Source organism: Periplaneta americana, chromosome 2 (genome assembly GCF_040183065.1).
Source record: "Periplaneta americana isolate PAMFEO1 chromosome 2, P.americana_PAMFEO1_priV1, whole genome shotgun sequence".
Taxonomy (NCBI): domain Eukaryota; kingdom Metazoa; phylum Arthropoda; class Insecta; order Blattodea; family Blattidae; genus Periplaneta; species Periplaneta americana.
In genome coordinates this window covers 71,487,119-71,500,098 of record NC_091118.1, presented here as the reverse complement: position 1 = coordinate 71,500,098, position 12,980 = coordinate 71,487,119, and the positions used below count along the sequence as shown (strand labels likewise).

At 36.4% G+C, this 12,980-nt stretch overlaps 1 protein-coding gene across 1 annotated transcript in view; it reads right to left on the bottom strand.

Annotated features, from left to right (window-relative positions):
- The window catches only part of LOC138695280 (uncharacterized), an 815,404-nt gene that overhangs the window by 665,476 nt on the left and 136,948 nt on the right, over positions 1-12,980 (bottom strand). The window lies entirely within an intron of this gene.

Below are 12,980 nucleotides of genomic sequence, written 5' to 3'. Positions count from 1 at the left end.
TCAAGGAAGTTGCTGTCACCTTCCATCTTAATCTTTAAGTTGTGATGGGAAAGATGTAAACAATCGATCATGTCTTTCTTCAATATGTATCCAGGAGACGTTGGTCATCGTATGCGCATGTCAGAGACATGTACTGACCAGTACCTATGATCGTTCCTAATCCGTGTCAAGAGTTAGTTAGAATGCCTGACTGAAGTACATGTTTCCTATTCATAACTGGTCTGGAGTGTGTTGAAACGCCTTTTCTGTATTACGCATACTCACGATAGTTACGGACGGTTACTGGCTTGTTGGAACGAAAATAAAATATCACGTTTCAGAAATGGATGGTTAATCCTCTGCTCTTACACTTCCTCCTTTGTACATGAAGGGTTCCTACATTATCTCGGGATTTGGAGAGATATTTTTAGTTTCAATTGGACCATTGGACAATAGAAACATCTGTAGGAAAAGCGAGGGAACTTCAAGAAGCAAAATAGCAACATTTTAATAATTCTTTCCGATCCTGGATCATAAAATCTACTGAAAGACTGTAGAACTTATGGATCCACGTGAATGTGTCGCGTCTAAAAACCAGTGTATCAGGTATTACCCTTTCGGAAACATGACTTAATAATAATTTAAGTATTGACATTAAAGGGTACAGAAAATTTGTTAGACCTTGTAAACGTAATAAATGTGACGGTTTAGTGGTGTACTTCAGAAACAACATTAATGTGACAATAATTGTTACAGATATTTCTGTTTACATATTAAATTTAAATCCAATAATATGGCCTTTGATTTAACAGCTATTTAAAGTCATTTAACTTAGGAAAAAATGATTTTTTATTATTTAAATACCATATTACGATACAAGGTTGAGAAGAGTTTTTACAAAATCCAGGAAAAGTTCGAAAACCGAACGGAATGAATTTTCAATTTCCGAGATTTTGTAATGCACTTCAAAAACTTGTATTGTACAACATTTTTTGCACGATCATGTTTAGCATTGCAAATACAATATACTTTGCATTGAAAACTTAGACCTATATTATTCCAAAGCCTTCGCAAACTATACGTAATGGTAACTTAGTAACAATAAGTGCACTGTAATGGATCTATTTCTATATAGTTTTATATTATGAAGAATGGTTGGTTTCCCTAGCAACAAGTTTCTGTGTGGGAATTCTAACTTTCAAAGCCCAACAACAATAGCTGTAAATACAGCAAACTTACAATGCAAAGTTGGGAAGACCTTTTTTACAAAATCGAGAAAAAGTTTGAAAAACAAGCAGAGCGAGTAATGCACTTTAGAAACGTGTATTGTACAGTATTTTCTGCACTATAGTAGATTTTGAAAATAATATTTTAAAACTATTAAATACATACCTCTATGTACGTTAGGCTATGAGCAGCTGACTGATTCTCAGCAAGAAGTTTGTCATAAGTGTCAGTAGATGGCAGAAGTAGCTCTAATTACAACACTAGAGCAGTAATTATTATAGTGTAAATGAAATGTGTTCTATAGTGTCAGTGAAATGTGTCCTAAAGTGTCAGTGAAATGCGTCATAGTGCCACTACAGTGAGTGAGATGAGAGTAAAGTGAAAGACTATTATCAGTACCAATGTGAAACTTATGTAGGGCCTATACATTATATGTAGGTTGAATTGTAAAATTAGGTTCACTTATTAATTAGATTACTTTATGTACTATTATTAATTGTAATTACTGTGTTAAATTGTATTGTGTATTCTTATTGTATTGTGTATTGTATAACTGTATTTGTATTGTATAATTGTATTGTAATTTTATTGTGTATTGTTTATATTGTGTATACCACTGCCACCGGGTGCTTACCCACTTGCAGTGTAAATACATATACATACATACATACATACATACATACATACATACATACATACACTGTTACCTGGTTGATGTTTTTTTCGGGGTTTTCCCTCAACCCAATACGAGCATATGCTGGGTAACTTTAGGTGCTGGACCCCGGACTCATTTCACCGGCATTATCACCTTCATTTCATTCAGACGCTAAATAACCTAGATGTTGATACAGCGTCGTAAAATAACCCAATAAAAATACATACATATATATATACACACATACATACATACATACATACATACATACATACGTGGTGTGTCTAAAAAGTTCGGTGAATGGTGTCATATCAGAACGGCAACTTGGCGCATGTGATTGCACATGCGCATGGTTCTTCAGAGGCTTGGGGAGAATAGATACACATCATGCAATGCATGTGACTAGCAGTGTAAACAGACTGCGACCAGTTGAACGTAGTCAGTGTGAGAGGAAGTGTCACAGCGCAATGCAGCAACGTGTAAACATCAGGTTCTGCTACAAATTGGGGAAGGCTGCAACGGAGACACATGGAATGTTGGTGCAGGTGTACGGGAGGGAAGCCGTAAGCAGAAAATGTGTTTACGAATGGTTTAAACGCTTCCGTGAAGGGAAGGAAATAATTGAGGATGAGCCAGTTCAGGTAGGCCATCGGCAAGCAGAACCCCAGAAATGAACAAGAAAGTGCGACAAATGCTGGCACAAGATCGGCGACTGACTCTAAGATCGATTGCGGAGGAAATGGACATTAGCAAGGACACGGTGCACACCATCGTCCGCGATGATTTGGGTAAGCGGAAGATCTGCTCCCGATTTGTGCCGCACAAGCTCACAGACGAACAGAAAGCAAAACGGATGGAAAATTCTGGTGATTTCATTTCCATGTGTGACCAGGATCCATTGCTTCTGAAAACCATCGTCACGGGAGATGAGACCTGGTGCTACCAGTTCGATCCGGAATCAAAACTGCAATCGATGTCATGGTGTTCACCGACTTCCCCGCGACCAAAAAAAGCCGTCTGCAAAAATCCAAGGTGAAAACACTGTTGATCGCCTTCTTCGACAACAACGGCATCATCCACAAGGAATTTGTTCCTCCAGGTCAAACCATTAATGTTGCATTTTACCAGTCCGTTTTGAACCGATTGCTACAGCGTATCCGGCGGGTTCGGCCAGAGTTGCACAGGACTGGAAAATGGATGCTGCTCCATGACAATGCCCCTGCACACTGTGCGATCCGTGTGCGCCAATTCCTGGCTTAGAAGATGGTAACTATTCTTGAACAACCTCCGTACTCCCCTGATCTGGCTCCTGCGGTCTTCTTCCAGTTTCCCCGCTTGAAGGTGGGAATGAAAGGAGAACGTTTTGCGGACGTGAATGCCATCAAAGATCGTGTGACAGCCGTTTTACGATCGATTCCACAGGAGGCCTTTGCTGATAGTTTCCAGAAGCTGTACGAACGTTCTCAAAAGTGTGTTGTAGCGGGTGGCGACTATTTGTTTTTTGAAGGGCAATAAAGAAAATTTGTTTGTATCTTTGTTTTGTTTGTTTTCTGATAGCATTCACTGAACTTTTCCAATTCCTGGCTCAGAAGATGGTAACTATTCTTGAACAACCTCCGTACTCCCCTGAGCTGGCTCCTGCGGACTTCTTACTGTTTCCCCGCTTGAAGGCGGCCATGAAAGGTGAACGTTTTGCGGACGTGAATGACATCAAAGATCGTGTGACAGCCGTTTTGCGATCGATTCCACAGGAGGCCTTTGCTGATAGTTTCCAGAAGCTGAACGATCGTTGTCAAAAGTGTGTTTTATCGGGTGGCGACTATTTTGAAGGGCAATAAAGAAAATTTGTTTGTATCTTTATTTTGTTTGTTTTCTGACAGCATTCACCGAACTTTTTAGTCAGGAATTGGCGCACACGGATCGCACAGTGTGCAGGGGCATTGTCATGGAGCAGCATCCATTTTCCAGTTCTGTGCAACTCTAGCCGAACCCGCCGGATGCGCTGTAGCAATCGGTTCAAAACGAACTGGTAAAATGCAGCATTAATGGTTTGACCTGCAGAAACAAATTCCTTGTGGATGATGCCGTTGTTGTCGAAGAATCGCGATCAACAGTGTTTTCACCTTCGATTTTTGCAGACGGCTTCTTCTTTTCTTTCTTTTTTTTTTTTTTGGTCGCGGGGAAGTCGGTGAACACCATGACATCGATTGCAGTTTTGATTCCGGATCGAACTGGTAGCACCAGGTCTCATCTCCCGTGACGATGGTTTTCAGAAGCAATGGATCCTGGTAACACATGGAAATGAAATCACCAGAATTTTCCATCCGTTTTGCTTTCTGTTCGTCTGTGAGCTTGTGCGGCACAAATCGGGAGCAGATCTTCCGCTTACCCAAATCATCGCGGACGATGGTGTGCACCGTGTCCTTGCTAATGTCCAATTCCTCCGCAATCGATCTTAGAGTCAGTCGCCGATCTTGTGCCAGCATTTGTCGCACTTTCTTGATCATTTCTGGGGTTCTGCTTGCCGATGGCCTACCTGAACTGGCTCATCCTCAATTATTTCCTTCCCTTCACGGAACCGTTTAAACCATTCGTAAACACATTTTCTGCTCACGGATTCCCTCCCGTACACCTGCACCAACATTCCATGTGTCTCCGTTGCAGTCTTCCCCAATTTGTAGCAGAACCTGATGTTTACACGTTGCTGCATTGCGCTGTGACACTTCCTCTCACACTGACTACGTTCAATTGGTCGCAGTCTGTTTACACTGCCAGTCACATGCATTGCATGTTGTGTATCGATTCTCTCCAAGTCTCTGAAGAACCATGAGCATGCGCAAGCACATGCGCAAGCACATGCGCAAAGTTGCCGTTCAGATATGACACCATTCACCGAACTTTTTAGACACACCACGTACATAATTTGTAATATTTCAACATACTTATCTAGGTTGGCAACTCTGAATTTAGTAAAATCAACTTATAATAGTGGCGGTCGTTTGCTATAACGACAAAAAACACACTATCGTGCAAAATCGTTATTTATAAATATATAAAAATGCTAAAGCACGAATTCTCATAGGTGACATTAATATTCAATTCTGAGAAAATTGCTTAGACAATTTTGGCCACAAATAAATATGGATATTCTACAGAAATGACGCGAATCATAGGCCCTAAGTACAAGAAGCCTCAAGCTGCAGTGTAAGCTTTCGGGTCCCTTCGCCATAAAAGAGGGAGAAAAAAGATGTGACGGAAATGAATAGAAAGAGATTTTTTTCGGCAGAAAGTCAACATTGTTAAATCATGTAACGATATTCTGGAATACCAATGTTTAGAACTACAGGGTGATGCGTTTGGGTATGGATAAAATAAAAACGCCGAAATATATTTACTACTGAACTTTATTAGTTGAAACTTTGTGCATACAACACTGAAAGATGGGAGATTCCTCAGAGCTCAACATGAACCCCACTGGGCACTCTGCACAACTAACAACGGTGATGCATGTCCCTTGTAACATAAGAGGGGTGATTTGTTGAAAAGCTTGGGTAATTTTTACTCTCAGATCATCAATGTTCCTGGGTTTCTGTGAATAGAATATGTCTTTAACAAGCCCCACACGAAGAAGTCAGGAGAGGTTAGATCTGGAGAATTGGGGGCCAAGTCAAGAGATAGCTGCTTCTTGTACTGGGTATCGCCTGAGACTGCCTGCATGTTTTTAAACACAGAACCTGTTTCTACAAATGTATGATACCACAACATTATGGAATCTTACTTGGGTTCATTACGCACACCATACTGACGTCGAAATTCCGTTTGAACTATTTTAACACTCACAGATTTAGCACACCAAAGAACACATTGTGTCCGTTGTTGATTTGTAGTAGCCATTTTAAACAAATATGAATTTCATTTGTCCTTTTATATTATGCACTGTTGATGGTCATATATGGAAACTCCCATCTTTTATCTATACTAATAATAAATCTGTAGCCGAAATTTTTCTGGTAATTTTCGATTTTCCAAAAATAATTGGTCCTAACATATATAATTAACCACCCTGAAACCGAAAATCGCTTTTTCGAAATTTTTGTTTGTATGTCTGTCTGTCTGTCTGTCTGTATGTTTGTTACCTTTTCAAACGATAATGGCTGAACGGATTTCGATGAAAATTGGAATATAAATTAAGTTCGTTGTAACTTAGATTTTAGGCTATATGGCATTCAAAATACACTATTTAAATGGGGAGGTTATAAGGGGACCTGAATTAAATAAATCGAAATATCTCGCTTATTATTGATTTTTGTAAAAAATGTTACATAACAAACGTTTCTTTAAAAATAATTTGCGATAAGTTTTATTCCTTGCAAAATTTTATAGGACTGATATGTAATGAGATAAATGAGTTTCAAAATTAAAATAACTGCCATCTAAGGCCGTGTAATGAATTAAAAAACAAATGACTTCGTCTATAAGGGACCTTGGACAGCAACAATCGAAAGCTATGAAAGATAGCCTACAGAGAATGTTTCTGTGTTTGTATGAAGTAATATCGGAAGCTAAATTAACCGATTTGTATAATTAATTATTATTTCACCATTGGAAAGTGTAGTTTCTCTAGATGGACATAATGCTATAATGTTATTACAGTAACTTCTGATATAATATAATATAATGTAATATAATATAATATAATATAATATAATATAATATAATATAATATAATATAATATAATATAATATAATATAATATAATATAATTTAAGCTATTTGAAGGGTTCAGAACCATAGTGGGCCAAGCGCCATTTACTGAATACGTAGAAAACAAGGGTTAAAATTAAGTTATTACCATAATTCAATGGAAACCTATAACAAGTAAAATAAAATATACACATTAAATCTAAATGATGTCAATCTTCATTAAGCTATGGTTGCATGTAATAAAAATTAAGAAACATGTTAAAGGAATTGTCATTGCACCAAATGAGTGTCTCTGGACCAAAATGATCGCATTTTAATTATTTGGATGCAATTTAAATTAAGTAACATATTAAACGATTTATCCTTCTATCAAACACGAATGTTCCCTGGATCAAATGTCCTATTTTAATTATGTAACTACTTTATATTTATTTCTAACGGGTGCAGCGGAGCGCACGGGTACGACTAGTTCATAATATAACCAGCAAGAAATTTTTCCTACTATCATAATAGCTTTTTAATAATAAATCAATATTACCCATACCCAAACGTATCAGACTGTATATTCTAACCACCTATTGTAAAATGTTTTACAGTAAAATATATTAAATATGTTACTTCAATGTTTAACGAGCTGTTGATTTCAAGTTATTTTACTAGAATTTGTTCTTATATTTCTTGTAATAGCGTACTGAAGCAAATATATTTATTTTTAAAATATAGGCCTACTGAAAATGAATTGATTTTACCTTGCCGACCATTTCGATGATTTTTTGTTATGATACATATTATGTATTAATTTCGAGAATATCTTACTCGTACTATATGTTAATACAAAATTGTTGTCTATTTTCTATCTCTAGATTCTCAAACTTAAATAACTTTCACAAGTACTAGAACCTATTTGTAGTAGAAAATAATCAGATAAATGTAATTGCCGTCTTCTGTATATTATATTTGTGAAATTATTACAATAAAAGTAGGAATAAGAGTCCATATTTCATCAATCATTTGCTGGGAATAAGTACTTGATCGTGACCTGAGCACTTCTGTTTTAAAACCTAGATTGTGTTAAAGCTTAAACTTAAAACTTCTCTCAATATTTTTGTGACAACTTTCAGAAGAGAATTCCAACATTATTTTACATCCCATAGTCGAATGAAAGGCCACAATTCAGTTTACATTACTAAGGCTAAAGTACTATGGTTCATTATTAATGTTCTTTAAGCGAGTTTTATACGAGGAAATGTAAGTTTCATATTTCGAATTACTTAATGCAAGTGAACCTTTTAAAAAAGCTTTCAAGTGACAGCGTTTCTAAGCTAAATTAGTGGAACTCCACAAAGTAAGTACATTACATTATATTATTTTATTTATGCATACAGAACTGTGAAGTGCGTAGTAGTTGTCCTCTATGTGTAAGACTTATAGGTAAGACCTGGCAAACATTTTTAAAGTGCTAATATATTAGCATGGATTTCTTCGAGATGAAAGGAACTTCAGAAAGTTTATGTTGTAAACTAATTGTGGCAGTCTATCATTGGACTAGGAGGCTCGACGTAAAATTTACCGACTATTTCTCATCCATGTAAAAGTTGAACTCTGCAAGTTTCATACTATCATCGGGGTAATAAATTTCGTCTTTAATGTTCTTGAGAAATGAAATTATTCATAACATCGTCCCTCTCCCCTCTGGTAAACTAGCGAAAGTGACAGATTTATTAAATTTGAACTTAAAGTAGATATTGTACTATTTACGAATATGTAAGATCTACCCTCTGGCGAATCAAAACTACTCTCTACTATGTTAGTAAATTAGTTTTCTAACACATAAAACCAACAATGTTAGTATAATAATGGTTTAACATGAACAATCAATATTTATATTATTGTGATGTACTGAAGTACATATGATATTTCCATGCAGGAATTCTGCGTTACCATATGATAAAGGATGGATAGAACAGAGAAAAATTCTCTTCGGCACCGGGATTCGAACCCAGGTTTTCAGCTCTACGTGCTGACGCTTTATCCACTAAGCAAGAAAATATCATACGTACTTCAGTACATCGCAATCATATGATATGCGTAAATAATCACTTAGTGATTTAAGACGGCGCTCATTCCGTCGGATCCTGGCCACTTAGTCACTCGTAATGAGTGCACCTCTGTACATAGTGTGTTGGACATTGTGCCACTGTCACACATCTGTGACACAGTGCATGAGGGTTGGCCACTAAAGAGAAAGTAAGAGGTGGAACTTAAACTGAGAGGATTCAATCCGGCATCGGAACAGGAAATTCGATGTGGCTTAGTGGATAAAGCGTCAGCACGTAGAGCTGAAAACCCTCCTATAATATTGGACACTTTTTTAACACTCTGTATACAGTGCATTTCAGCAATTATAGGAAAGAATTGTCTGACATCATATGTTTCGGTTTACATCATACTACACTACCGGTTAAAAGTTTTCGATCAGCTATGAAAACAACTATATATTGTATTTCAATAAACAAACATATCAGAAAACCTAATAGTTCAACAAAATAAATATTTTCTCTCTCTAGAATTATGATATAGAATATTCGAAACGAAATACCTGCTTTAACCATAGTTGTGATAGGTGATCGAAAACTTTTGAGTGGTAGTGTATATGTCTTAGAGATCTTAAATATTCATTTGATTTTCAATGTTTGATTTTGATGTTGTAGACCTGTCTTCAATGTATAATTTCATGTTTTCCGTGTGCCATTTGCTATCACAGTGTTTTTGAAAGAATCGAGTTCTATCTGTCCTTAAGTCTATTTTGCAGAATTTGCAAAATGCAGTGTTTCTCACCACCACTTTAATAAGAAAACATTCCTTTCTGAATTTCTTATTAAGTTCTTTGTGAAGGGAACGCTTGGTGCTCTTTGTTCTAGACATGCTCCTCAGAGCTGTGAATTAACACTAAAACAAATATGGATACATGAATAATTAAATTAATTAATGAAATAAGATAAATGATATACTTGTTTACACACGGAAACTCAATTACGTAATCTAATATTAATGATGATGATGATGATGATGATGATAATAATAATAATAATAATAATAATAATAATAATAATAATAATAATTTCTACTGGCAGAGTTAAGGCTATTGGGCCTTCTCTTGCACTCTACCAGGTCACAAACCCTTCGCTGATCGTATGGACACACGCCAAGCAGGAATAAGAAAAACTGTAATATACTTTGTTACGAAACCATTCTGTACTCTCGCAGTACCACCCCACCCACGTGTCATGACGTCGTATATACTCCGTGCGTACCAACTTGAATTTGGTGACTCGGTGACCCTAGACCGAAACCTGGTCATAACTAGATCCCGGAAGTTCATGCTCTAAAAATAAGCATGTAAGTATGCCTTTAAAAAGTGAAAAATATGATAATAAATATACACTAATAAATTAAGAGAATTTATTTTCCCTACAACATTACGAAAGCTAATGATGATGAATTTAGCCTACTGTATCTCTTATAAGTTGAAACAGAGTTGGTTCTGTTGTCTAAAATCAGAAGATTATTGCAGTTCACAACCAAAGTGTGGCTGATATTTTCAATTGAGAACCTGCGCCTGTTACCCAAGACGCTATTTTACAGTGACTATTACACTTTTACTACGTCATACTACTTTTGACCAATAAAACGGTAAAATCATGGCTGCTTATCGCACAATTTTATCGCTTCCCTAGCATTTGTTTGTTTTTATAACTAAGCTAGCATTTCTTTGTTTTCCAACATTTCAAACTGCAAATTCTTTACGGCAGTACTATAAAACATGATTTGTCATCGTAATTTGTTTCCTGCATAAGTAGTCGACTGAAAATGGCGGCTCCGTTTAAACATTTTGGTGAAGGTAACATCAGTGAAATAGAATTTTAGTAAGTCAATTAATATCTATTTTATTGTAATAGAGTACTTTATTTCTTCTAATATTTATATACTGTGGCAAACGTCTCGAACGTTCTGCTGGTGTCTAGTTGCGTCGGGAGTCGCGCGCGCGTCCGGCAGAAGGGAGGGCGCAGGAAGGCGAGGCTCGAGCTTCGGTGAACACTGGAGTGAGAAGAAGGAAAACTACGAGATGCTAGCCGCGGTGCGACTGCGACTGAGAGGAGAAAGCAGGGGAAGCCTCTAGAAGCTCAATCCTCTCGACGTTTCACAGAAGCTACGCGACGCAGTATATTCGAGAATGTGTGATCTAATAAATAAAAGAGGCAAGTGAGCCGCAAAAAAAGTCAGTCAGTGAATCAGCAGCGAGCGAGCAAGGAAGCCAGTCTTCGAGACCGGGGTTCGATGTGCAGTGAACTTGAGTAACTGTGGCAGCGTCCAGGCGAAAGCAACGCGTTCGGAAGTCTTGGGTTCGAAGTGCAGTGAACTATATGATTGAGCTAGAAGAACTAGCCAAGGCGAACGAACTGTGAACTGAGAACTGACAGTATTGTTTGTACATAGTGGTTTGTGAACATTAGTTGAGATTAGGGGTACAGTGTTGTTCTTCCCAATAATATACGTGAATTGCCATTGTCGTTCAGTGGAGTACATTAATCACTACTGTGTTACAGTGTTGATTGGAATACCCATTGTTGACGGGTGTGTGATTAAAGTTAGAAATAAAATTTACATCATTGTTGCTGTTTAAAAGTTACAATAATTTTTCCTGTTTTTATCACCTTTCTGCCATTTGTTTCTTTGCTTGCCAACATTTCAAACTGTACGTTCTTTACGGTACCTTAAAACATGCTTTGCGATCGTCATTTGTTTACAGCATAGACAGTCAACTGAAAATGGCGGCTCCGTTCAAATGTTTTTGTAAAGCTAATTTTGGTGAAATAGAATTTCAGTAAATCAATCAATATTTTATTGTGTTAGAGTATTTTATTTCTTGTAATCTGTATATACTTTCTTCTAATCGTGTAATAGACAATTAAATCCCACTCGAGTTTTGATTTTCTCTAGATGAATCAAAACCTCTTGTGAGATTACTATTGACAACTTCTTTCTACGTTACACCAGTTTATTGGGGTGCTGTCGTATTGAAATGGTGTTAATTGTTTCGCAGTGATATTTGTGATGTGATAGAGAATTTTCTTAATTTCAAATACCATAAAAGTCACGGATGAACACCTTTTTCAGAAAATAAATTTTCGCCTTATGTGTATCTATTTAAAATTAACTACTGAAACAGTCTCATCAGGTCTGAAAGTAATTTGAGATTTTACGTATCTTTAGTAATTCCTGAATATTAAATCCTCTGTGCCATCCAAAGTAATCACATCTTTCTGACTGAAGTTACGTGAAGAGATCAATAAGTATTGAATAAATATAGACTAGACTGTAGGTTAAAAAAGAGGTTTGAAATTTTTAATCTATGCGGTAACAGAAACCCTCACGGAATTTGTAAATACAGAATGTATTCAGTAATGTCAACACAGTAATTTTCACCAACGCTTTAAAATTTAACATAGGCTACCGTATGTAATATGATAATACTGTAACAATAAACATATGAAAATGTTATTCCTGGACAAATTTGCTTCTACCATTTCAGTTTTAACTTTTAAATTAAACGTATAATGATACTCGTAGTGACGCAGTTCAAATATGATGAGTGTTCTCACGTTATTTTTTGATAGTTATTCTAAACTATCCACCGCAAACATAGTATCTTTATGCTACTGTAGTTTATAGTTTAAATATAAAAGGTAATGTCAACCCCATGGCAAGAAAAATTGGCTCAGGTCAAGGCAAGAGATTAAGACTCCCTCATAGAGCTGTTCAAGGACACTGCAGGGTGTAAGGGATGTAAGTGCCGTCCTTTTCACAGTCGCCGGAAAGATCTACAGGATCAAAAATATCCATACAACATGGGGTCAAAATTTGAGAGTTTTCCCAGAAAAAAATTATTTTTCTTGTATTTTATTTGCGTTATACTGCTTTTATCGTTAGTAAAATTACCAAAAGAATTGGTACATCAGTAAGTATATCAAGAAAAAAGTTAATATTAGTTTAATGCATATTTGTGTGTTCTATTACGTTTTCGTGAAATTAAATAAAAATGCATGTTTAAATTTGTTAACATTCTGGTGTGAGAGACCTGGCAAAGTGTTCAGCAGGCAGTACTCTGCAAGGATGTACAGGTTCCCTGAAAAGGAATGAGACAATTGAATATTCCTAAGTCTTAGATGTAAAACACTGCGCATGATCAGAGACCAGAGCACTGATACACAAGATAACGAATATTGAGTTACTTAGATTCAAGCTATTTGGTTTGTTACTAGCATCTTTCCGGAATTCACTTCAAAAACTGCAAAAAATATAATAATATTACGTAAATAAAAGATAAATATACACGTAAATCGTGTAGTTAAAT